Consider the following 26,857-nt stretch of genomic DNA (forward strand, 5'->3'; position numbering starts at 1 on the left):
AGGAATGGACAGAACAGCAGTTTAATATTTCTTCCATTGCCCAAGATATGGGCAAAAAAAAAAAAGGCAGATGATGAACTACACAACTACAACTATACTATCACTGGTTTTTACGCTAGCTCCTTCTCCTTGATCTCACTTTCTTTCTATCTTCACCTACCTTGTTTTAGCTGGCACATTGGTGTGTTGGGTAGGAATCAACCCACTGGGAGATACTGATCTCACATGAGTGAGACTGTCATCCAGAGAGAGCTAGACAAGGTTTGAGCAGTCTAGGGACCAGGAGAATCTCATGAAGTTCAACAAAGCCAAATGCAAGATCTTGTACCTGGGTTGCAACAGTCCTCGCTATAAACACCAGCTGGGGGATATAAGGATAAAGCACAGCCCTGCTGAAAAGGACCTGGAGGTAACGGTGGATGGGAAGCTGGACATGAGCCAGCAATGTACCCTCACAGCCCAGAAAGCCAGCCGTACTCACTACAGCAGCAGTTGGTAAGCCCATGGCCCAAGGGGCATGGAGGCTTAGCAAAATGAGCCCTCAGGACTGCAAAAGCAACCTTCAGACTTCAAGGTTGTAAAGACTGTCCCAGCCTTGACTGCCTGGTACAGGCTCCCTTGCAACCAAGGAGCTTATGTTGATAATTGATGGGAGTTAAACCATTCAGAATGCACAAAGCCCCACATTAGAAAGCTGTTTTATAACACTGTTAATTAGGGAAGTGCTTAGCATCAAATGGAGACAGTCTGGTGTGGCACTTTCACTACCTGGTTTTAATGTACTGAAGGACTTTACAGAGCATGTAACCCCTGCTGGTAAATGTGACTTCTGAATAGCTTCTTCACCCTCCAAGGGTGTTTCCCCTCTCAGGTTTTTGGAAATGAGTACTGCATTCTGAGCATCTCCAAAAAGACTATGAGTTATGTATCCACACAGGAAAAAGGGGTTTTTGCATAGTAGAGGATGAGTCATTCTGCACCTACAGGAGGGAAAAAACATCCCATCATGGTACGTTGGATGCATCCCTGGAGGCAGTGTGAGACTCAAGGAGCAACTCACATTTTCTGACATTTCTCACTAAAACAGAAGAGGTGGACAAGGGACTTTGACATCTGAGCTGCTTGTGAGCTCACTGGAGAATGGCTGCTCTACAGGGAGGCAGGGACGTGGCCCAACTGCAAAACTAACCATGAACAAAGTGCATTAAGCAATCTAAATCTGTATGCATATGCATGTGCATACATACTTACACTAAGTGGCAGCTGAAGAGGTTTAGAAACAACAGAGGAACAAGCAACAGGGAAAGGAAAATTTGGAAAAGGGTATGAAGGTCTGGCTTAAGACTATTTGTGCACAACAAAAATCTCCTTTTGCCATTCTGCAAGAGGTAAGAGGAAGAGAAAGAGTAATATTATTCAGTCAATAACAGTTGCAAATCTGAAACAGATTGCAAAGAATTAGTCATCCCCATTCTCACGGTCAATGACCAAAGTCCTCTGAGGGATCTGATAGGAAAAGTTTTGGCTGCATCAATTTACAATCCATAATCTGCAGGGTGACACAAGTTATGAGCAGTCACTCTTATACCTCAGGATATAGGCTGACTGTATGCAGGAGTGGGAAAGGAATTTCCTTCCCTCCGTCAGGCCAGAGTCTGTGGCACCACATTTTGTGGGGTTGGAAGGGAGGTGAGACGTAGTCCTAGATCTTCTTTGCGCCCTACTCTTCACAGATTATTTTGTTTTTTGATGTTTTGATGGGGGAAGAGAGAAGTGGATAGAAACTGGGATTTGGTCACTTGGGTACTTACAGAGGTCTTTGTTCCTTAAAAGAGCACCCTAATGGGGGACTTCATCTCTTGGAAGAACTCCAGCCATAATTTAAGGTGTATCTCCTGGAGGAGTGGCTCCCCTGATCATGTCTATTCAGGTGTAGTTACTTGCAGGACTCTTCCTTTTTTTTCCCCAGCCTCCGAGGTTGCTGCTGGGCCCAGAGATTCAGCTCATCATGTAGCTGCTCTGGGACAGAAGAAAAAAAGTTGCATAGCATAGGCAAGAAAACGAGAGTGTCTGCATGTACACAGTATCTTTACCAGCTAGTAAGTTTGGTTGCTTATTTGCAGTTTAAACTGCTTGCATTGGGATTTCATTGTGGGTACATTTGCTCTGAGGACCAGTGAAGTGGAAGGCAGTAACACTTCTGACCCAGCGGTATTGCAACACTCTCCTCCTTAAATAGCCACCAGTCCTTATCATTCCCATCCCTCTACTTCATTCTAATTCACTCCTTTTGCACATTTTGGCAGAGAGGGGATCTGTTAATTAGCCAGACTTTGCATTTTTAGTGGAAGTCTGCTGCAGAAGTCTTGTTTTTCTAAATCTGACCTGTTGAGTGATTCATGAGATTCATATTAATACATGGCACAGTACAGCTCCATTGGTTAGCAGCCTAAATCTGCCAGATGGCTCAGTGAAAAAGATAAGCAGCAAGAGAAAATTCAGTCTCAAAAATAGCATTGTGACAGCAGCATCTATTAGCCTGAAGTTCACAAAGAAAACTGCCATGCTATGGCATTTTTGAGTACACTGCACCCTTAGCCAGGATGCAGGGGAAGATCAAATTTAGAAAAGAAGGGCTTTAAATAGAAGTCCAGTTCAAAAATACAGCGTACCCTGGGAAGTTATGTTCCTGTAATAAATTTAGAAGCAAGAATAGGATGAAAAATTTACTAGCGTTCTCAGGTAACAGGCAGCATAGTCAGGTGGACATCCCTGAATATGACATGCTGTTTCAAATACAGACTTCCAGGAAAACAGGGGCAGGGACCATGTCTACTTTTTCCATTTATTATACAGTGCTAAGAACATTGGAGATGTGCGAAAAACTATAAATCTTCATATGAAGGCCATCTGGCTTGAATGGCATGACAGCTCATATCAGTAGTTTTGTGTACTTGCCGGTTGCCTCCTTGTTTCCAAGTAATAAATATCTCTGTGGCCAAATTTTCAATGCTCTGCTTCCAACGAGGCACATGAATAAGTGCCTATTCAGATGTGCTCTGCTCCCAGCAGCTTCCAGTCTGACATGCCTGAACAGATTTTTAAAAGCATTTGGCAATAATATTCTACCATTAGCCAAGCAGAACTGGGTGAAATATCATGGCCAAAACTATTCTGGTAGAAAATGCACAATGTCTCCAGCATTTAAACTTAATTGTAAAGAAGCTATTTTGTTTGTGTGAGAATCCATGGAAGAAGGAATTGAGCATGTAAAGAAAAAAGAGAGACAGAGAGAGAGAAATACGATTAAGTTTGTTTTGCCTGCAGAAGGGATTTATTTTTCTGCTCACTGATACTTCAGTGAGAAAATCCATCCAATGTTTTGTTTAACTCTGAAAAATATTCACAACTGAAATGCAATATTGTGTGATATATTATCTCTTCTGATAGCTCTCTTCTCAGTTTGAACTACAGCAAAATTATTTTCTGCAATCTTCCAGTTTGTTGAAGATGGTGAAAAAATATATTTCCTGTTGACCTAGGTTGATTTTTTTCCCAGCTGCTGGATGAACTACCACGAAACGGAAAATCAGTTATCCACATGGCTTCAATACAATTATGGGTTGTGTCTTGTTTTGTTTTTTCAAAATCTGTCTCTACTTTTAGATGAGTTTACAACAGGACAAAGAAGTTTTGGTCTCATACATGTCCCTGAAAATACATCTCTTTGGATCAGCTTGGGAGAATGAACTTTACACCCCAACAGGTGACTTTCTTGGTCAGAAAACACAAAGACAGACCTGTTGTTTTCAGTAAGGTAATGAAAGTATAGCGGAGACACTACTCAGATGTGCTCTGTTCTTCCTACTGCATTACAGAGTTTGGTTAAGAGAGGGATTATCTACTGCCTCATGAGCTCAACCCCATAGACTTTTTTTTACTGTCCAAAAATATTTTTTTTTCCATGTATATAATATTTTCAGGAAGAAAAAGTAGCAATGTAATGAACTTTTTTTTTTTTTTTTTTTTTTTTTCCTAATGATAGAAGTGTGATACTGAATAGAGGGGGGGAAAAAAAAAAAAAAAGATCTGTCCTGCATTATAATGATTAAATTTCTGTTAATTTTAGAAATAAATCTGGCTATTACTTTTCCAGATATTTAATTTGGCCTTGGTACATGTCTAATACTGTAGCAAGTTCATTTTGGGGGTACAATGTAGAAACCTACCCAGGCTCTTTTGATCATTTTAGTTTTCCATTGACCCATAATAATAATAAACATTTGAAACAAAAACAGCAGCATCTCCCGTGAAATGTCCAGGCCTTCAACTCAATTCCAAAACCCTGGAGGGAAAAATAATTACAATAATAACTAATAATAATAATAATAATAATAATAATAATAAAAACTGGCAAAAATAAAACTAGAAATTATCAGAAAGTTGCCACTTTTAAAACTACTATTTTTCAAATATCTTTTCTGAAAAAGAAATAAATCCATATGTATATATATATTTGAAAAGAAATTTTCTTTGTGATTTCTTTCTGTTTTCTTTGTGCTTGCACTGCCATGGAAATTACAGCTTTCAGCTGCCATAATAATTTTGTTATCTGAGCTCTAGTTCTCCATTTACAGACAAAGGCACTTTTCTGTCCCACATGGACAGTTCTTTTGTAGACATAAAGGCATACTGGGCTGTGAAGCAGTCAACTAAGACAAGTCTGGTGTGTCAGGACTACTACAGATCATTTGATCTCATCTACAGTAAATTCATATACTTTGTCATGAGCAAGAAGGCATAAATTTTAAAGAAAATGATATAAAAAAGGGGGGGAAATTACAGTAGAGTTGCAGAAAGAGGAAACAGCAACATATCAGCTGGTGATTCCAGTTTCTGATATTCTTCAGGATTAAGCAGACAACCCATTACAAAAAAAATCACATAACCAGCCTAAGAAATGTGGGATCCACAGACATACCAGTATCTTTGACTAAAATTAGACTTCAGCTTTCCGTGAGAGGACATGTTGGAGTGATGGCTGAAAATCCTGTCAAAAGGCAAATGTGCTGGGTTTTTTTGTTGTTGTTGCTGTTTTGTTTTGGGTTTTTTTTTGCCACAGAAATTGCTCATCTTCAACTTCATGTGGTTTTCCTTGGGAGATATGTCTTCTCAAAACAAATGGAAAATCTGCAGGCCCAGAAAGGAGGTAAGAAGAAAAAAAGTCTTAGACTGAAATAGGCAGCTAAAAGGGGGAAGTAGCAGTAATGCTACCAAAGAGCAGGGTGTAAAAGCTGACATGCTAACTCCAAACTGACACAGATATACCACCAAAGGAACTACATCTGCCCCAAAAAAGAAGGAAAGAGGTACAGTGCCTGAATTTAGGCAGGTGCAATGAGTGCTGAAGGAGATACTGAGTAAGTTCTTTTCCTTCCTTTGACACATGGGCCCGCTTAATGTGGACTTCAGAGTTCTGAAAAGCTGGACATGAGCCAGCAGTGTTAATTTGCAGTCTGGATGGACAGCTGTATCCTAGGTTGCATCAAAAGCGGTGGCCAGCAGGGAGAAGGAGAGGATTGTTCCCCTCTGTTCTGCCCTTGTGAGATCCCATCTGCAGTACTGCAACCAGGCCTGGGGTTCCCAGCAGAAGAAAAGCACAGAGCTTTTGGAGTGGGTCCAGCAGAAACCACAAAGAAATCGAAAGGGCTGCAGAACATTTCTTATAAAGAAAGTCTAAGGTTCCCGGGCTTGTTCAGCCTGGAGAAGAGAAGGCTCCTGGGAGACATCACTGCAGCCTTCCAGTACTTGAAGGAGGGGATCAGCAGGAGAGAGACCAACATTTTATACAGGCAGATAGTGATAGGATACGAGGGAACAGTTTTGCATTAAAAGAGATGAAATTATGATTAGACCTTAGAGGGAAATTCTTTACTCAGAGGAAGCTGATACACAAAATAGGCTGCCTTATTGAGCAGCTGTGGATACCTATGCCCCATTCTTGGAGCTGCTCAAGGTCAGCAGCTCCAAGGCTTTGGTTGCTTTTTCCCAATAATAGCAGCTTCACCTCTGTTTGACATTCGAAAACTAAGGGAGAAAAGAAGAAGAAAAAGGTGGGAGATGGAAGGGAGAGGAAGAGAGAGAAGGAAAATCCCAAAATGAAAAAAATGAGGAAAGCTTTACAAGAAAGCAAAGTCAAGACTGTACATGCTACCTGGCTAAAAAGAGAACTCAAGATGACACAAGAAAGTCTTGATAGTTTTCCAAAGGCAAGGGTAAAAAAATGGTGTTAAAACATGCAGAGATTAATTGAACAAATGAATATCACACGGCAAGCACAGACAAAGAGAAATGCATTGCCCGTACTCCCTGCATTTTCTTCAGGGTCTTCCAAGGACACCTTAAAAGAGAACAAGCAAATTCATTGAGGAAGAAAAATTCCACCTCATTGATCTAGGAAGACTGCCCATGGCAAAACAACACTGAATCATACCATTCTGTACAAAACTTGTCCATGTCAGGCTACCTCAGTCCCAGTACCAACAGTGCCAGGCAAGAAATGTTTAATAGGTGATCAAAACATGGAGACCCTATCAGGCTTCACTCCTGCCATGGAAATAGTGCTGTCCAGGGAACAGCAGAAGGAAGATCTGTGCATGGCTCTGATGTTGGATCTGTAAGGCTAGGAATGGAAGAGGACAAGTCTGGAAGGAAGGTTTATGCTAATCTTTAGGACATCAACTTCAGAGGTTTTCACTAAGCTCTTCCTCTTTTTCCATCTGAGCTATTTATGAGCCTGCCCCAAAACATGCCCAGCCTGAACTTTGCTGCTCCTCTTACCTGCACTGCACACTGTGATTCCAGTGCAGAAGAAACCTGGACTAGCACCCTGCCTCATTCCAGGCAGTGAGGCTGTTACTCGGCTGAGTGAGATGAGTCACATGCCATTAACACTGTCCATATCTTCAGGGCTGTCCTTGTCAGATATACAGAAGACAGTGATTTGACTGTTCCTGTGTCAATAGCTGCCTGGAGGCAGGCTCCCCATGGGCCAGCTCAGCTGGGCATACAGACAGGATACCATCTTGCGGACTGCTACTAGCTAAACTATTGCGTCTTTTCCTTCACGGCTCTTCCCAGTAATTGGGCACCAAAGCTTTCCCCAGCTGAAGGGTCAAGGCTTGTGAGATCTGAGATGGGGGTTGCTGAGAGCAGCAACCCCATAAGCAGTCGTAAGTGCCTGGTATCAGCAGGTACTGGGCATTCTGTGAGCTGCATTTTGTCCATTCTGTCTGTGATCCAAAGCAGTGTAATACAGCTGGGAATCATCCTTGTATCAATTTTAGAAGGACAGCTAATACAGTGATCATTTCAATTACATTAAAAGCCGTGTGTCAGACAGATAACCTTGGCAGCTTCCACAGATTTGAATAAATTCAGATTGTACTCCAATTTCAATCTGGGATTAGTCCTTAATTCTTGATCTCTTTATCATTTCATGTCATTTTGGTCCACACAAACTCCTCCACAAGAGCTGACACAGTGCAGCGTGGATGTCAGCCATTCACCTAATCTGGGCTCTCCCCCAAGACTGAGGATGCATTGCTTCCATTTATCTGCTTGTTTGTTTGTTAACTTATTCTGTTGTCAGACTGAAAAATGCAAGTTTTATGGGGTGCACCTTTGACAACAGTCATCAGTGAGCTTTTGGTTGCTGTAACTGCTTACATTGATTTGTCATGGCTTTACAAACTCAAGGCTGTCTTTCCAAGGACATGGACAAGAAACACCTCCTTTGTCCTTGTTGCTCTGTTTCTTTGCTTTGTTTGTTTTTAAGATGAGAGCTCTGGCTTTATTTTGTATTTCCTGGTTCCCAGAGCTGGTGAGGAGCTAGGGAGAACACTGGACAGAAGAAGCATAAGCCTGGAGGGAATGTAAAGGCTTATTCCATTGCTGATAATGGAACTGTATGGAAAGCTGAGACCAAGAGGTTTCTCATTGCCGCAGCTTTCTTGATATTCTTGTGGACATCCTCAGAGTTACTCAGACCAGGACTGCAGTATGTAATTCCTCCTCTCACTATTAGATTTTCACTTAGAAATGCAAACTGTCTTAGGTGTTAAGAAACCTTTCATCTAACATTTGAATAATTATTTGGCTAATACCTTGTGAATGATGAAGCTGAGAAGAAATCTGCTCCAAGTGCTAGGTTTTGTGTCTTCTTAGGAGATAATTCAGGAGTTTCCAGACTGGCTATGACTGTGCTCAACACAAGACACATTAACTAGCAGCAAATTGAACTCCCTGACCCATTTGTCATCAGACATATTACCTGGTTTAAAAGAAGATAGGAAGCAGTCACATGGGGCATCTTAGTATCACTTCTTCACTGTGGGATTACATGAAAGCACTAGTTCCTTGGAGCATTATAGTGCACGAAGCAAATGCTAGGCAACTGAGTGATTTCCACAGCTTGCTTAGGTATAGAGATTACACTTGTTCCCTACAGCTGCATGAAAAGAGAAAGCCTTGTTTATTTGTGAACAGAACAGCAGAATGGTGGTTGGGGGCAGGGGTGGGGGAAGGCAAATGCCATTGAAGGACCACTCAAAGCAAAAGATTTATCTTATTATTAAGAAAGATAACATAGAGTTAAATAGAATCACTGTTATAGCATAAACCACCTCATACAAGCGACATGGCTGCAATTTGTCACATTCACAGTGGTTGAGCTGTGGTTGTTTCCCTGCTTCCCACAGACTGTGACCTCTTCTCTACGCTCTCCTCTGGCATCCTTCTTCAGAGGCAGCTGCACTGCTGTATTCCAGAGTTTTAACTTTGGTCTTGAGGCTTTTATTCTGCCTCTACAGACTCTTTTCCTGTTCTATAGCTATGAGTACTTTCAAATACTTATCCGACTTTATTTCCTAATTGGAGAGGTGTAGGCAGCTCAGCACACACAATGCTAATAGTGTGGTATTATCTATGGCTTATGGATGTTTATTTAGTATCTGCCAAAACTGTGACTTTTTTCCTGTATGGCATAATGATTTGGCAGTCTTCTGACATAAAAAATAAAAAAAGAGAGAGAAAGCTAAGCATCATCCATGCCTCAATGAAATTCAAAGGATAACACTCCTTTGTAAACTTGGAAGGCAGTTACCACTTAATGCTGCAAAGAAATTATAGTATGAAGGACAGGGAAAATCAAAGATTAGGTTAGATTGGAAAGTTCTGTTCTAAGACCCTGAAATCTCACTTCATCAATGCATGTACATGTGGTGGAAAAGTTTTAGCAGCAACATGTTTCACTAGGTAAATAATAGCAAGTTAAGACAGAAGGAAAGTGTTTCCATTCCACTGATATCTAAGTATCTTCAAGCCTTGCAACAACACACAGATGACTTTCATATTCTGAAACTTCACAATGCTATTAAACTTTACATTGCTTGCACTTAACCATATTTTAAAAACTAAAATGAAACTGCAAAAGCTGAAAAAAAATGGCCTTCTGCTTTTTAATACATCTAAAAATACATTAGCATTCTGTTTTGAAGATCACATAAAAGTGAAATTTTGCTAACATTACCTTCCAATCTAACTGGTAGATATCCTAATGTTCTTTAAGTTAACTTTCAGTTCTTATTTTTTCTTGTCATTCAGCAATAGTCTGAAACAGAAGTCTTAAGTGAATTCCTAATGTGAGCATTGAAAAGAGAAAAGAAAGAAAGGATGAAGAAATTAGTCATATCTTCTTGTCAAGCTGTTTTCAGACTGAAACATACATACAGAAGGCAACTCCAAGCCTCCTTTTTCATGTGTTACAGTGCCTTTTTGAAAAACATCCGCATCCTTCAAAGCTGAGTGGGGATGAAGATAACAAAGACACTCAGAAGTGAAAATCAATGGAAGTCTTCTGGACTGGACTTGCCCCTCATATGAGGATTTAACTCTCATATTGTAGGTATGAAGGACTGTCTGCGTACTTCAAAACAGACTCATGGCAGACCTTATCCATAAAAATAAATACATGACATGAAAAAAATCTATCAAGACTTCTGACAAAAATCTGTTCATCCAAGGCAAGGTATCAGAATAATGGAGATTCTGCCAAATAATGTCCTTATTAAATGCCTAAACCTGCAGCAGCATTGAAGTAGGTGGAAATCTTAGGACATTTATGGAAATGGTCTCCCACTTGGTGCAATGGCTTTATCTCCCTCCTACAGAGCTATAGCATTTGTAGGCTGGCATGTGGAAAAGGAGAGGGACTGTGGATTCTAAAAGCAGACTCCCCTTGCACACATATGTAAGTGCAATTCTAGTTAAAAATCTCTATGGGAAAAGAAAACACCAAACCATCTTCTAGAAGACATTTGGTCTGTGATGGCTGTATTTTAATTAATAAGCCACCTTTCAAGAGTCCAACAGTCTGAGAAATTTAATCATTTGCTTGGATGAGTCACACATCCATCTCACACAGCAGATACCCCTAACCTGACTTGCAGTGACACCATCATATTTTGCTGATGCCAAGCACAACATCAACATGCAGAAACAGGCACAACTGCTATCCAAGTGGCTTGAGGACAAGACAGGTTATCAGAGATGCAGATCATCAGAATGTGATCAAGGAAATTCTTGAGCAAACTGCACTGGTTTTGGAGGCAGCCCTACTTTCAGCTAGAGGCTGAACAAAATGACCAGCAGAATCCCTTCTGCCCCCAGACACTGCACACATGGTGCAGTGGCCACACGTTTCCCCACAACCATCACCCTTAGTGCAGCTGGCACATCAGGCAATATGCCAGGGCAAATCTAAGAACTGTGCAGCTCTGCTCAATTCACAGTGCAAAGATTGTACTAATGCTTAGGCAAAAGCCTTGCAACCATAATTTTATTCTGTTATTTCATGTTAAGCTTTCACATGATGGCTTTCATTTTATTCATACTTGAAGATTACGACTCTCAGACAAATGAAGCATTCCCTTTTGTTGTCTCAAAAAGAACAATCCATATAGAAAATGTAATCTTCCCTCTTAACTCAAATCTAAATCCCAGAATGATTTTTTTTTTTTTTTTTTGCTTTTTTCTTCCATTTCTGCTATTGTCCAGAAGCAGATAGTAGGGGGGGTAAAATTTTGTTGGTATTTTTTTTCTTTCTTTTTTTTTTTTTTTGCATTTAGTGTGATTTTAAAAACTGATTTTGATTAAATAGTATTTTATCCAATATCTCAAAGCAGTTTAAAATTATCTCTTTTTCTTTGATTTATATAACAGTATATAGTGATTACTGCACCAGCTAATTTTTAGGTAGTACCACTTGCTTAATTTCATGTCTGCATCTTGATCTGCCATACTGCCTGCAAGATCAATAGTTGTATCTGGGATTATTTTTTTCTTATATGTTGCAGTTAGCTTTTTTTTTTTTCTTTTTCTTTTTTTTTTCTTTTTTTTTTTTTTGTGAAATTAATGTCACTTTATTCATTCACTTTATTCATTCATAACTAACATCTAACATTGCAAGCAGGTTGTTCCTTCATATACATGTATGACTTCTCAGTGCAATTTGCAGGTCTCTTCATTTGTGATGATCCCAAGACGTTCTCAACCTCTGCCATGTTAATTAGCTAAGACTGGACTTAGCCCAGTTCAGACCCTATTTCTAGTCACAATTATGTGATGTACTGCATAGCTATTTGGAACTCGTGTCATTTGCTGCTGACACTTCTACATGTATGTCCTTATCCATGACTCCTCGTTCTTCCTAATGAAGAAAACGCCAGTACAGAAAATGTTCTAAAATACATCCTGACAGTATGAGTTCCCGAATGTGAAAGAGGCCACTAGGCCAGTCTGACTTCCTTGGTGATCTGCTTTTACCAGATCTGACTTTCCTTTATTATATATATGCAAATTAGATTTGTAATTATGACTCCTGTTATCCTGCCCTTTCTAATCTAGTGACAGATGTTCCCTCTGGCATTTAGTAGTTCTTATGTAGAAGATAAGAAAGACAAGTTTAGGAAGGTAAGTTATTAACTCAGACTGTCAACACACCATCAGCCAATAATGAGTGGAAATGCCAGATGATCGGTAGAAGTCAAAAAGGAAATAATCACACACTGAGACTCTGACTGAGACAAAACAGTGCATGGGAGCACATACATGGAAAAGGAGCAGAAAATAAGCACCTATCCACCTGATGGGTGGATGTTTGTAAGGAAAAAAGTGTAGAGTGGGGGAAAAAAAAAATTAAAAAAAGTAAATATATATATATATATATATATATATTTTATTTTTTTTTAAACATCAACCAGCTTATTTTCTCATTTTTTCCCCCTCATTTCTATACTTCTTTCAAGGTTTCTTAACACTAATTGCATGGAAGGCACTGGGTTTATCTGAGATTGCTAAGAGGCCTGAGTACCCCTCATGCTGGGAAATGAATTCTTGGTTTCAGTATGGGCAAGTTAGGTTGATCAGTAGAGTTTATGCTTCAGTTCCTACTGAAACTCCCAAAGAAGCAATCCAAAGCCACATAAGTCTCTCAGAGATGTTCTTAATATATAAATTTTCCAAGTAAATGTGAAAATGGGGCTAAACTTCCAAGAAAAGTCAGAGACAACAAAGAACCAAGCAGGAGAATGTGGATACGTGCTGTCACGCATGTGGCCTTAGCAATCACATTGAGGCAAACCGTCATACCACAGTTTTGCATACTGATGCTGGAGTGCTGGTTCCAGTATAAGAAGAAAAAGAGGAGGCAAAAGAAGCATTAAAAATGTTTTCTTTTGGTAGTTAACATTCCAGAGAAACTGAAATAATGTATAAATATTCCAACAGTAAATTCAGAATAAAACAGTACACAGTGAAAATAAAAAACACCAGAGTTAAATTAAACCTTCTGTCAACTAAGCCTCTAGGCTAAGCTGCATCTTCCATGACCCATATGGATTTCCGTCTGAAATATGCTTCTGTACTTGGCCTGAATTTTCTGTACCAGAGTGTGTTCCTGACTAGAATGAGGAGTCTTCACGGGCTCAGCAGACTGGTATCTAAGCCCAACTTCCAGCTTAAACTCTTTCAAAGCTGGAGCCAGCAGTAAAGCTCTTTCACCCAATCTTTAATGAAACATAATTCATCAGTTACCTGCAAACTATACAAATACATGAATTTCAAGAAAAGCAAGCAAAGCATGAGGATGCTGAAAGCAGAGATGCTGTTGGGCCCATCTATACTGCTTCCCAAGGCTGCCCTCAGCGTCCATCTTGGGACTGGAATGTGCTTGCTCTCTTCCTTGCTGCAAACCCACAGGGCACATAAACAGCACCCGAGGCATGTCCACATGGCATGCAGGTTTTCCACTGTTGTCCCGCAATCCACTGTGGCTCTTTTCTACTCTGCTAGCATGAAAAAATGAAGAGCAGGGAAATGCAAGGCAGAGACAAGTTCTCCAAGCTAGCCACTCCTTTTCCCATGCCCTCAGTCAGTGGCTGTACCTGTTTGTGACCATGTCTGGCATCCCACACAGGTTTGGCAGGTTAGAACTCACAGACATGTGTATGTGAGTGAAATGTGTGCATGTGTGCATACATATACATACAGATATGCAGATGGCTAATTTAAAGCAGAAGGCTTCTCCATGGGTTGCTGAGTCAGAAAACTAGCCACACGTCATCAGGTAAAGCATGCTTCATCCCCAAGAGAGGACAAAAATGTTACTGCTCTCCAAGACTGCACATATTTAATTTCTTCACTTGCACAGGACATTAGCAGAAAGGAGCCTCTGCAGCCACTACTCTCCAAGAAGATATCAGCAAGACAGGACCGGTGTGCTGTTGCTTCCAGTACCTCCTTTCTGCATGCTCTGGAGCTGGCTCCTAATAGGGCTGTATCCCACCCTGGAATGGAATGGCAATGGAAGAAAAGCAGTGTTAGAAATGCTTCTTGCATAGTGCTTAAATCCTCCAAATTAACATTTGCTGGAGCCAGCAGAATTTTCCCCAAGAAAATACGAAACCCTCAGAAATGTGTTTTATCTTGTCTCTTCAGATCAGACTCTGGATCAAAACTGACAGCTCTCTGCTTGGGCAATCTAGACACATGACCTAGAAAGAAAAGGGCAATGTAGTTGCTACAGGGAAATTCTGGGAAAACAAGAGCAGTGTAATGGCATTGCAAGTTCCCCATGGATGTCCAGCCCTTCTGTGGATCCCATCACTGCCTGCCTACTGTCCATATCCCAGGGGTCCAGGACTTCCAGAAGCCAATGTACGATGGTTCAGAGGAAGAACGGTATCTGAAGACCATCCTGGGTTGTAGGATGGCTGCTGCTTGCAGAGCTGGCAGCCATCCACTCCGTCATGTCTCCAAGCTCATGTGCCTCATGCACCACATTGGCATAAGGAATGCTGACATGCCAAATGGAACCAGTATGCTGTGCAAAAGCAGGTGTGTGGACACGTTTGCATCTGTGTGAGGCAGCACACACCTGATCTGCTGTTCCCAGTGGTGATGCTCAAGGGGACTCTGTAAGCCTGAAGGTTTGTGCCTGGCTCTGCACTTGGATATTTTCCTAGTGATCTGGGTGTCATCCAAGACATCCATTCAGTTTCACAAAGCTTCCAAATGAAGTCATGAAGCTGTAGCACAACATTTGTGCTACAGCTAGCAGCCTCTTCAGCAAACTCTGGGACACTGTTCCATTTGCTGCAGGTTCTCAGATCTAAGAAAATAAACAGAACTTATGTCTCAAGGGTACTCTTAGTTTAAGCTTGTTAATTACTGTAACATACAGTTATTACAGTAATGGAGACCATGGGCAGATAAGAAATTCTGCTGTGCATAAGAAAAATAAAACTCCATTAAATAGTTATCAGTAGAAACTGTAAATATCTTCTTTTCCCCATGAAGCAAATCACCCAGTATATTCACTATGAGCTCACTGTATGTTGCATGGAAATAATCCTTTTTGCAGGTCTGTTTATACACTGCAGCGTGTGCAAACACGCACTTTGCCTGCTCCTTCTCCAATCTGAAAAAGCAATGAGAATGTATGAATGCAGGTAATATAAGTGGTAAGCACCATAGGTAAAGTGCAAGAGCAAACTGGACCTGCCTGCCATTAACTGTGGCTGAGGTATTCCCTTGGCCCCCATACCCACAGAACAAGAGCCTCTATCCCCTCTTCCACCCCAACACAATAGCTGCCAAAGTGGGGAAAGCAGCCTGGAGCTGCAGAAAAGAAGCAAGTGAGAGAGGGAAGTGTAACTCTTCTACGCTGCGATGGCTGCTTGCTAACTTCTGTTCACAGGAGTAGTGCAGTACTTTATACTGAAATCAGAGGGAAATCAGCTTTAAAAGAAGAAAATAATGTTTAAAAAAAAAGGCTGTTCGCCTTCACACCAGACTCATTTTTCACAGTCTGTTTCTGCGTATCCGAAGCCAGGCATTGATAACGGGAGCCTGGCATGGCCGCTCTCGAGTGAGCAGCACCAGCAGCTGCTGCTGCAGACACCGAAACAGCAGAGGAAACCATGCAGTCCCAGTGCAGCCATGGCTACGTACTGCACGATTTGTCCTAAATCTACGTTTGCCTACAGTGCTTATAAGTTCCAAACACGCCTCAAAAGATTTTCACTTTCGAAGACGGTAACTCATTGACAGAAGTCTGTAGCTGATAAAACATATTTATGAATAATCAGCTGGCATTTTTTCAGGAAGAAATGTGATCTGATGTAAGTAAATGCTTGATGAGACTGTGTGTTTGGTGGTGGCTTCTCTCTCCCCGCCCCTAGAAATGCTGATCTTTATATTATCAGATACCCACAAAGCTCCTTAAAAGTACTTTTTCTCCTTCAAAATCTCTACTGCCAGTGCATTTTCTGAGATGAAAAATCTCCTTACTCTTTTGAAAAAAAAAAAAAAAGAAAGAAAAAAGAAAAGACTAGACCTCCTCTTTTCATCCAGAAGATTTCTGACATAAGGACATTTTCTTGTTTAATACATTGCTAAAGTATGCTGTTGACAGATACTCTGCCAGTAGTGATTTCCCCTGGGAAAGTGAAGTAGTATAGACTTCCTTCCTCATCTGAGAAAAAAAAAAAAACACAACACACTGAAATGTGTTTTTCCAGGCAGCTGGTCAAGGAAGCAGGTGTCAGGCTTATAAGAAAGTCTGCAAGTTCTGCATCATAGACCTCTTTTTCCCTCGCTCAGCTGAGGGCAATACCCATCTCACACTGAGACCATTCCTTGTGTGAGTAAGAAAACACTTCCTTGTTACCCTAAGGCACATTTAGCCTATGCTATATATAACTTGACAGTCATTCTCCTGCAAGCCATAAAAACAACTTCCAGTTCACATTCTCTGTATTTCCTGCCACCGCTATCTGTGATTTGTGCAAATACTCTGGCTTTTTGTTTTGAATAGTTTTCAGTCTTGGCTATATATTCTAATTTCATAAACCTACTTCCCAGCCTTTCTCCTCTTCTTTCTCCCCTCCCCCCCCCCCAGCAGCAGCCATCAAGCACACACTGCCACCTGACAAGCCTGCTTTTCATTCTTCCATATGGGACAGCCTCAGGCTCTGGTCAGCACTGCAACACCATGCCTCCTTATGGCCCTACAAGGCTCCACAGCACTGGCCCCAGTCAGTCGCTCTGTGCACCCTGTCCCAAAAGCTGGCTGCTTTTTGCCCTCCTCTGATCTGCAGGCAGTGAACTGAGGGTTGTTACGGTGCTGTGTGGAGCTCTGTAGAAAGCAAGGTGGATTGGGTGCTTCACAGGATGAGAGGAGATCGTGTTGCATTTCATTGTCTCAGGAAGGGTTTGGCAGGCAGGTATGCTATCGTATGCCATGGCAACAGCTGATGGAAGGGGAGATGTTATAAATACATGTACAGAAGTCATTTGGGAAGCCAGGGAGGGTTACTTCATGGTGCTATATAAGATATTATCAATTACTTCCTCTTATTATTTCCTTCTTCTGTTTCTGAAAAACTCCAGCTTTGCAAAGAGGAAATAATAATTGGGGAGAAAAAAAAAAAAAAAAAAAGCAGCTTCTCAAATTCAGGTAAATTTTCACTAAAGTCATATTTAAAAGAGGGATTATTGCACACAGGTGGTTTCCTTCAGTACAGGCTGAGAGTGTCTGTTGTTTATCTATGAATGAAGTGAGGTAAATCCCTATGAATTCTACAAAAGGAAATAAAAATGAAGGGAAAGAATAAAAGCAAGTGGCATGCAGACTTAGAGAAGCAGGTTATTAATCATTACAAAGCAGTGGAATCCTGTCAGTCTCTGTTACAGGCATTAGCAACAAAATAAGTGCGTAGTTTCTCATTTTGCTTTGTTTTATAACGTGTTCTTTATTAAGGTACACTACTCAAGAAGCTACTGTCATCTATTTTTCCTGCACATTTCTATCTTCTCCTAGGTCTTCTGACAAAGTATCCCAGCTCCCTTCATACTGGTGTGTACACTCACATATAAGAACATGTTCGGTGCATTGTCCAAGTTGGTCCTGGGTGTGTGCTGATGTACACCAGTCAGAGTGGTCATCTGTTAGCAGTACACTGCCAAATGCTTAAGGGTGTCTTCTTAAGTTTCAACTCCAAGTTGAATCATTAATTTTGATCTCCTATCTAGTTATTTGCTTTCAAAAAACCTACAAGGACTCATTTATCTTTAAATCTTCTGCTCCTCTTTTAAATATTTCCTCAACCAACAACAGACTTAAAACTTTCTGCAGGGGAAATGACAGAAAAATGGACAAAAATGATAGCAGGATACCCTAAGCTGTATTATGAAAGGGGGTGTGCTGAAGGCATGGATGCTGTACAGATGGCACTATCATTTTACATTTGTTTTAAATCTCCTCACTGAACAATTCTGACACCTCAGCATGTGGGCCACAGCAGTTGTATCCTCAAGGTATAACAAGAATATGTGTGAAGAAAAGAAGGCAGATTATCTTCTGCTCATGCAGTGAAGTGAGATGCTTGAAACTGGGTCTGCCTCTTGAGTTAGATCTAAAAACAGCTTCTATTTTCAGAAAGATCATAGAACCATAGAATACCCTGATTTGTTAGGGACCCACAAGGATCATCAAGTCCAACCCCAGGCTTTGGATAGCATCATCCAAAAATTCAAATGCTCTGTCTGAGTGCTGTCCAAATGTTCTCTGAACTCCATTAGCTTCCTTCCATGCCCACATCCCTCTGGTGCAGACCCTGTACCCAACCCTCCCCTGTCACAGCTCCATGCCGTTCCCTCATTTCTTACTCACTGTCTCTTCCTCACCTGAAAAACAGCAGAGACTGTCTCAGAGTCCGTTTTTATTATTCCTAGTATTACCCTGTTAGTAAAAACAACATAGTTGTAATGCACATCGGTAGTCACAAAAAAGTACCTGCATATGTGGTATGCAGTGATCCAAAAATGTAGATCCGGCTTTACAACCCATTGGTGTAGCTGTGCCATCTACACTTTCCAGTCAACTGCCCTCTTACAGTATTGCAGAATGGTAAGAATGAAGGGAGTATATTTGCCAAAGTCAGATGGTAAAGTGGGATAAAGTTCACTGATACTTCTGAAAGCCAGGCACACTTCCGGCTGAATCCTTTCAGTTAAGGTCAAGAAAATTCTGCTGAGCCAGGAAAATCACTGGTGACAAGGTCATTTGTTCCTTCCTTATGAACCAGTTCATGCATGTGACAAAGCACCAGGAAGCAGACAGAGGTATTTTGCTGCTGAATGGGACTCAGTACATGCGTCTAGACATGCTTGCCGCTTGCCACTTTATGCAGCTTGAACACATGCAGTAATCATAGCCCTGGTCTTCTTCCAGGAATCTCTGGAGGGTAACAGATATCTGGTGAACAAAGAACACCGACAGTCAGTATTCTGTGAGACTGTTGGCTTACTGCAACTCACATGCAAAACCAAACCCTCCAAGTAACCTGAATGGGAGTTTAGCATTTCATATAAACAGTTTGCATTTTGTGTGCACAACGGCAGGAATGGGATTCTTGTTTACTGGGAGGGAAAGCTCATGAAATGTTCCGTTCCACATCAGAATTGCCTGATATGGGTGATTTTCAATGTTAGCCTGAAACTCCCAGTTATGCTGATGATTACTGTGTGAGTAACAAAATATTTGAAAGACCAGAGCATTCACCTGGAACCGTAGGTACATGTATGAGAGCTACTAGCCCGACAGGGAGAAAACATGTAGATCTGTTGCATTTTCTTATGTTATTGTCCCTGTAAATACACATGTAATAAAGAGTTAACAAACTTTAATTTCCCCTTAGCCAGAAAGAAAGAACACTGCCATTAATTAGTTACATATATAAATTCCAGTGAAATTCTGGAAGCTGTAATGAAATCAAGAGTGAACCTATCTGGATGCAGCTGTATTTTTCTCTCCTAAAATGTAAATGCATTTTTTTAGAAATATGTTGCTGTATAATGTACGTTTTACTTGTAAGGGCTTACTTTTGATGTAATCAAACTTGTATTCAAAGCAGACTCAAAAGGAAGAGGTTATATAAGCTGATAAAATATAAGAAATATTAGACTAGTAGGTATATTCATCATCTGAAATTATGTAAGGAAATGAAATGAGCTGCGCTATGAGAACCAAGAATGGAGCAAAATTCATTTTCTAAGGATTTGTTTGCATTGCTCCATAACGTCCACATCAACAAGTTAGGTTCAAATAACCCAAGCCCCCCTCAACCCCTTTCATTTCTTTCCCCTTGTCTTCCAATACCATGAATTACAGGTACTGTAATTCCAAACTGATTGGTCAGACAGCCACTGCCAAAAGCAGTGTATAACAAGCTGAACTCTGCCCACCAATCTCTCCCATTTAATCTCCTCTCTTCCATTTAGGCACTGGTTATCAAAAGCTTAAAGAATTGCCCTTGTTCTGCCTTTGCAGAGCCCTCCTCCTGTATGGCACTGCACTTACTTGAAATCTGCAAAACGTGGTTTGGACAGAGAGGTGGAGAAAAGCTGTCAAATGTAGGTAGGCAGGCATATGGTAAATGGGGCTATGTAAGCCATCTTTTATTAGAAAGTCTGGCTAAAAACAAGCAACATTTATCTATGAGCCAACACCGCTACTGCACTATCAGAGGTAGGAGAGATTTTCTCAAGCCATGGGCAGTGCAGGAACCATTGCTGCTTTGCTCTTTATTTATTCCTCACTTCTGGTCTCTTTTGTTTTCTTTTCCCTGGGCTGTAGCTTGGAAAATGTGCCAGAAATCTAGGACATTGATTATGGGATCATTTAAGAACTTTCAATATAGTGTAGTCTTTGAAGTTAGTCATAAAAGCAATAAGGCTATTTCTATATCTTCAACAGCTACAATAGCCTAATAATTTGGTATTAATATTAGGCCTTAGTTTATCGGCTCAGCTACCTTAACAGAGTATTTCTGATGCGCATTGTCACTTCTTATGTGCCACTTTCAGCTGTTGCGGTCTTAAGTTAAAGATCGGTCAGAAGTATTGCATTTCTGAGAAACAGCCCTTGTGATACTTTGCAGTCAGGGTATCTGTGTTGTGAGGCATGCTCCATAGTGAAGTGATAGGCATATAACAAGCTGGTTGTCTGGCTGCTACATACCACAGATTAGTTGTCATGCCTCGGTCAAAACAACAAAGCGTGAAATACTTTTCCCTTTACTGAGAAATACAACATGTCATAATAAAACACAGGCTCCTCTCTGACTGTATGGAAGCAACTTCCATTATACAGTTTTTCTTAGGAAACTGTCTGAGTAATCAGATAAAACAAAGAACATTTGCATTTTCTTGCATCCATAGTTTGTACTGAGTTACATGAATTAAGAACATCACATCTGCTTCTGTCATAAGATAAAAAGGACCATGGATGAATATGAGCCATTCATTTTTATGGACTTCATGTTCCAGAGAGTTTAATCAATGTGACTGCATGTGTAATTTGCATCTGGATATATCTCAACCGAAATAGGGCAAAAATCACAAGTAACCAGGCAGCTCCTCCTCATATTCTGGGGGGTTGTGCTATTCCAGTTATATACATAGAAAGTACTGGGCTTGTGAATGATGCCAGTGGGAGTACAATTGTAACAGAAAGACAGCAAACACCATTTTGGATTTCTTGAATGTGACACTTCCTAATCCACCTTCAGAAACACTTGATACTCTTCACACTCTGCCCAGATTTTTTAAAATGCTAATTAGGTGCATAACAGATCTGGGGGAGAAATCTCAAAGGTCACTTAAAGGACAAGCTTTGATGGGAACAAAAACGTACAGTACTGAAGAGGCTGTTTTAAAAGAAACCTCCTAAACCTTCCCTTCATCTCATAGAAGCACGGGCATTTTGCCTCTCTTAGTACACTGTAAATAAACTGTAAGAGCAGAACGAACCTCTTTCTGAGATGAATCTAAAACAAGGAAAAAGTGAAACAAATTTCTTCACAAGTAAATGACAAAAAGATGAAGAATCCAGCCGTCAAGTTATAACTGAACCACTTCTGCATTTAATTTGTCTCTCATTTTTATATGAAAACTGGCAGAAAAGGCTTAAAAGTGGGCTTTTGTCATCATTCTGCTACAGTTCTTATGTGCATTCTATGGTTCATTTACTGTCTACACACACCACAAGTCCTTTTCCACCATGTAAGGAGTGCAGTAGGTTAATGGCAGACTTGTTTTGGGCAACTTACAGCAATTGTCACTTCTTATCTTTTGAGCCATTTTCCAGCTTATTAAAAGGCGACAGCCCTCAAGGACTGCCCTGTAAAAACTTGTAAATCACTGGTTGAAAACTCTTTTTAAAAGTTCCTGTCACAGCAGTAACTGCAGTGTTACAGCACCTGTTGTAGTCTGAGGACATAGCTGAAGAGAGGTCTATGTGAAATGATAATTTCTTTTAGCAGGACATCTGGTATAGGTGGAAAAATCAGGCCAATCTTGTGAGGGATGTATCCTTCAGGTCAGAAACAACAGGAGCAAAATTAAAATCAAAATTAAAGTCAGACAAAAAGATGATACCTGTAGTTGGTACAAATTTCACATAGGTTGCACCAAAAGTTGTGCCTCCTACTTATCTTCATAGAAACTATAGCAAAAAGCAAATAGATAGAGGATAGAGGAAATTCTCAGCTACAAAACACCCTTTTTCAGTATAGCATTTTTACCAGCAACAAACAAGAGCCTGCATGCTACACTCTTAAAAGTCTGCACCAGAGGAGGTGACCCACTGTCATTGCCACGGCTGAAACACACCACCTTCTGTGCTCAGATCCACTGTTAGGTCTCACATCAACATTCAGCATCTCATAGTGAATGTCAGTGGATGCCATTTTTTTTCGTACATAAAGGAATTCAGTTCCACCCCTTTGCTTCATATGCATTTCCATGTCAGGCACAGTTTTGTCAGAGTGCCCCTCTGCTGCCATCTGTCACACAGCAACATGTAATGGAATATTGGTGGGAAGACTCAGCCTCTACTTTAATACCACCAACATCTGCCTCTGGCGTCATGGGCCACCACAATAAAATAGGAGGCATTTCTTTCAGAGCAGCCTTCAGAGACACAATGAAAGAAATGGACTTTTTTTGTAGCTCCATTTCATTCTGTCCCTCCATGGGTTTAGCTGCTTTGTCTTTTATGGTTTTGTCAACAGTCTGTTGCTTGTTTCAACAGTCTGTTTTTTCTTGCAATCTATAGGCTCATACAATACTGAAGGCTCTTCAGACCCTTGTGAAGAACTGTTAGTTAAGGGAAACTTGGGAGCTTAGCCATGTACGAGGGTGAGGGACAGCCCCAAGGGCAAAGCTGTCTCAGCTGTTGTACCTCATGGAACTGGCTTTTGCAAGAAGGATAATGAATGTGGAACTATTTTCAGAACAAAACACAAAACTCATGTTCAGTTTGTTTGTGTGTTGTTTTTTTTTTCCCCACACACTCCAGCAGAACAATTATTCCCTTGTGCAAAGACAGACCACAAAATTCAGTGTTAGAAATGTACTTGTAGACCTTCTGCTATGTAATCTGTCTGTTTTTCAAAAAGTCATGAAGGTGACAAAGAGTGTCCTGTACCAGGGAAATGGGATGAGATGCACATCCTGACAGGCACATGATGAACAGAGTAGACTCAAGACAAGCTTATGAAGAAAATCCACATGCATACTGCATAAAGGACTACCCAAGACAAACACCTCCATGCTTCATGGTGAAGTAGTGTCAGTTGCTTTTTGGGTAGTCCTGGCGTACTCTTTCCCCTCACTTTTCCATGCCAGCTTTCCTGCTGTTTGTAGTCTCTACTGAAGGAATGCAGTGGTTCATCTTGGATCCACTGGCTCTTGGTTTTTTTTTTTTGTTTTTTTGTTTGTTTGTTTGTTTGTTTCATAAATACACAAAGAATCAGAGAATGAAGCGAACTCTCAACGAACCCTCAAAACTTTCTGGGGCTTTCACAGACATTTTAGTCAGCAATGAGAGCTGCCTTGACCAAGAACAAGGGTTTTTGCTCAAACACATCAGATACAGTACCCCCACTACAATGAAAGTGACCAGTGCTGAAGATCTTATGAAAAATGAAATCCAAGTGAAAGGTTATCTTTTTTTTTTTTTTTCCTCACAATGACGTGAAGATGAAAAGCAGACGAAAAGCAAGAGTTAATTCTTCTTCAGTTTCTCAGTTTGTGATGATATAAATTTCTTCTTTGGCTGTAAAACTAAATTATGTTAGTAAAAATAAAATAGTATGAGTTCTAGATAATAAACAAAGGAGTCCATGAAAAGGCTGTGGGCCAGGTTTTCTTCAAGGGCAAAATGTGTAAGTTTTTGAGTACTTGCAGCGTGATCAGAAATAGGACCTCCACGGTAAATGCTTTTCACTTCTCTGAGAAATGCAGAGAGAGGGAATAGGCTGCCCCGTATTAAGCAGCAATGTCTGGAAAGCGCAGCATTCTAGGAGTGTAATTTGACAATGTGAATTCTCACAACGGGAACAGATCTAATTTAAACACGACTGTACAGTGAAACGAAACAAAATCAATTTGGCATTTACCAGCTGCAGGCTAAAATTGACTGTTACTAGGAAAGCTGACTTTAACAAAATTAGTCATTAACAGATTCCTGTATTTAAGAGCATTCGTGTGTTGTTACTGATGTGCTTTTGCTGTATTTTTCCCTTGCAATTTTAAGAAACATGGGTTTTGAATGAATGTTAACACAGAAAAAGTGAATGTCTTTTTTTGTAAGGAAACACTTTTTTTTTTTTTTTTAATAGACAATATAATTTGTAATTAAATTACAGCTGCATTTCACTTGTATTTCACCTGTATTTCAGGTGTGCTCCTGTGTTCATGCAAGTTGCAATAAAAGAACAAAGCTCAGTAATTAAGTCTCAGGTCTACTCCAATGATGAGTATCTATACTCACTCCGTACTTTACAAGGAAGATAAAATTGCATCTTCCATGACTCAAGCTGTGATTCTGACTGTATTAAACCCATCACTCTCAATTAGCTAATTAAATAATTACTTTACCCATCAGAAGACTAAAAGAGGTGCAGTGTGGAACGAACTTACCTTGTACTCATATGGTAGTTTTTCATCTCTAAAACACTAAACTAACATGATGGTGAATGTAAGAAAATGGTTTACGAATATGCCATATACCATAACTTCTAGAATACTTCTTCTAGTACAGAGATAACCATTATCAAGATGCGTGAATAGTTCCCAAGCCTCTACTGACAACACGTTACAGGAATGCAAAGCTGAGAGGAATATCCATACAGCTTGCACCAGGAAAGTCTCATTTTATTTGGTTTATTAGGATTAATAAAAAATCTAATCAGACAGATTTCGAAAGAGTGGAATATCACAAATAAGCAGTTTGTGTTCCTTGAAAAGTTGAATTTGTTTTCATAGCGATGTTCAGATGACAAATAACATTGACTTTATCCTGATAAACAAATGGCCATCTCTTGGAAAAACAAAAAACATTTTGTGAGATGAATAGCTCATGTACATATCTTATCTGCTTTGAATTGATTCAGTGTGGTTTCTTTACAGAAGATTTAAAGTTGAGAAAATGTTAAGCTGACCTAGTTGCACAAGCCAGAAGTAATCAATTTTGATCAGCGTGGTCTCAGCAAAGCAAGACGTCAAATGAAATACTTTGAGTCTCTTCAGTCTATTTTGATAAAGTGAACTGAGTCACCCTGACAGCAACGGCATTTTCGGTGGTGTGGAAACAGAGTTAGTTGAACATCTCTGCATTACAGATGTGGGTGGAGCTAAATGCAATCTGTGTCAAGCTTTAATGCATTAAGATGATCTTTCATTTTCTCATCAACAAGAAGAATGTAGCTATCAATCAGAAATCCCTGCAGAAGACAGAGAAAGCTGATCAAAACCAGACTTATTTCTCTCAAAACTCAGCAAAGAACAATGGTAACTTACTCAGAATGGCTTTAAAAGAATGAAGCATACAACAAAAATCCAAATTTTGTTCCAAATAAACAATATTTCGTGCCATGTGAACTCTAAATTATATTAAGCGGTGACTTAATACAAATAAAACTGATCTGAGGCGAGTTGTGTAAACATCACACTACAGTTATCCAACATCATTTTCCACTGTAAGTGTTCGTAAGAATATTCATTCTTAACACTCTGGCTGGAGGCCAAATATTAAAAGTTACACAAATGCATTCAAAACAAGGAGATCCTGAACTGTTAGTTTGTGGCAGTGACTATTCCCACCTAACTTGATGATGCTGGGACTTCGGTTCCATAGCAACAAAGCTAGCTATGTAATGATCACAACCAACCTTCATTTTTTCTTCAGAAAAGACTGCTTTCTACATTATTACTGGAAGTAGTGCAGGGTTAGTATACACTTGCAGCTGAAACTGCAAACTTTCTATAACTCAGATTTTTGTTAGAAGAAAACACTAGATGTTTATCATTAAAAAAAAAAAGAAAAAAGAAAGAAAAAAAGAAAGAAAAAAAAAAGAAGATACAAGAGGATATATTATTTGCACACCTTATTTGTTTCATCAGGTGGTAGAAAGACATTTTACATCCTGTGTCCACCTTGTCTGAGTGGATGCAGAGCCCTGTACTGTCTTCTGTCCAATCCATTCCTGTATGGAAGCCTAGGCTCAAACAGCACGGCAATCTGCACAACATTTAAGATCAGGAAACGATTTTTTATGGCAATGCTGAATATGAACCAGACTGAAGTGGCATATACTTGCCTACCAATGACAGCCTCTTCTTGGTGTTGGCAACTAATGCTGACAATTCTTTCTCAAATTATTTGTCACCCTGCATTTCCCTTTCCTTTTCTATGCCTGCTGCCAAGATAACAGTTCTTTGTTTCCAGCAATCCCTCTCCCGCTCTCCTCTCCTTCAGCATGTCCCAGTGTTGCTGCCTTTCCATTCCCACACCACTGAACACCGTATTTAATTTCTGCAGTGCTCTTCTTTGTTTCGTTTCTGTGTGTCTGAAGCATCCTCTCCACCTGCAAAGTTCTCTGTCTCTTCACGTCCTATTTCCCTTCATGGTTAGTAGAATGTTTTATCTGTTACAAACACTCAAGCTGCCATATAAATTACCAGACATGCCAACCAAAAGAAAAGAAAAGAAAATACTGCAGCCCAAATACTCACTGCTCAGCTGCCAGAGCTTTCCTTGTTCTTCTATAGCTGCCTCAGATGCTGGTTCTCATTTATACCCACTTGATTGACCTGCTGGCACTGCCAAAATGGTGTAATGTTGTTCAGACATAAATCTTAGTCAGGCTGTAATTCTGCAGTGCAATACTCT

The 26,857-nt window shown here is 40.2% G+C and overlaps 2 long non-coding RNA genes across 2 annotated transcripts; both read right to left on the reverse strand.

Moving 5' to 3' along the window:
- Window positions 1-10,880: 10,880 nt before the first annotated feature.
- Window positions 10,881-14,920, reverse strand: LOC107305882 (uncharacterized). The gene is made up of 2 exons (XR_004305720.2): window positions 14,495-14,920; window positions 10,881-13,904 (listed from the first exon to the last, which is right to left on the reverse strand). It is a non-coding gene; the product is annotated as an uncharacterized LOC107305882 (long non-coding RNA).
- Window positions 14,921-18,321: 3,401 nt separating this feature from the next.
- On the reverse strand, window positions 18,322-26,490 carry LOC146754116 (uncharacterized). Its single transcript, XR_014939582.1, has 2 exons — window positions 19,184-26,490; window positions 18,322-18,877 (listed from the first exon to the last, which is right to left on the reverse strand). It is a non-coding gene; the product is annotated as an uncharacterized LOC146754116 (long non-coding RNA).
- Between the last annotated feature and the right edge of the window lie 367 nt (window positions 26,491-26,857).

This window comes from Coturnix japonica, chromosome Z, assembly GCF_054131305.1.
Source record: "Coturnix japonica strain WE chromosome Z, WE-NBRP24, whole genome shotgun sequence".
In the NCBI taxonomy this organism is placed as follows: Eukaryota; Metazoa; Chordata; class Aves; order Galliformes; family Phasianidae; genus Coturnix; species Coturnix japonica.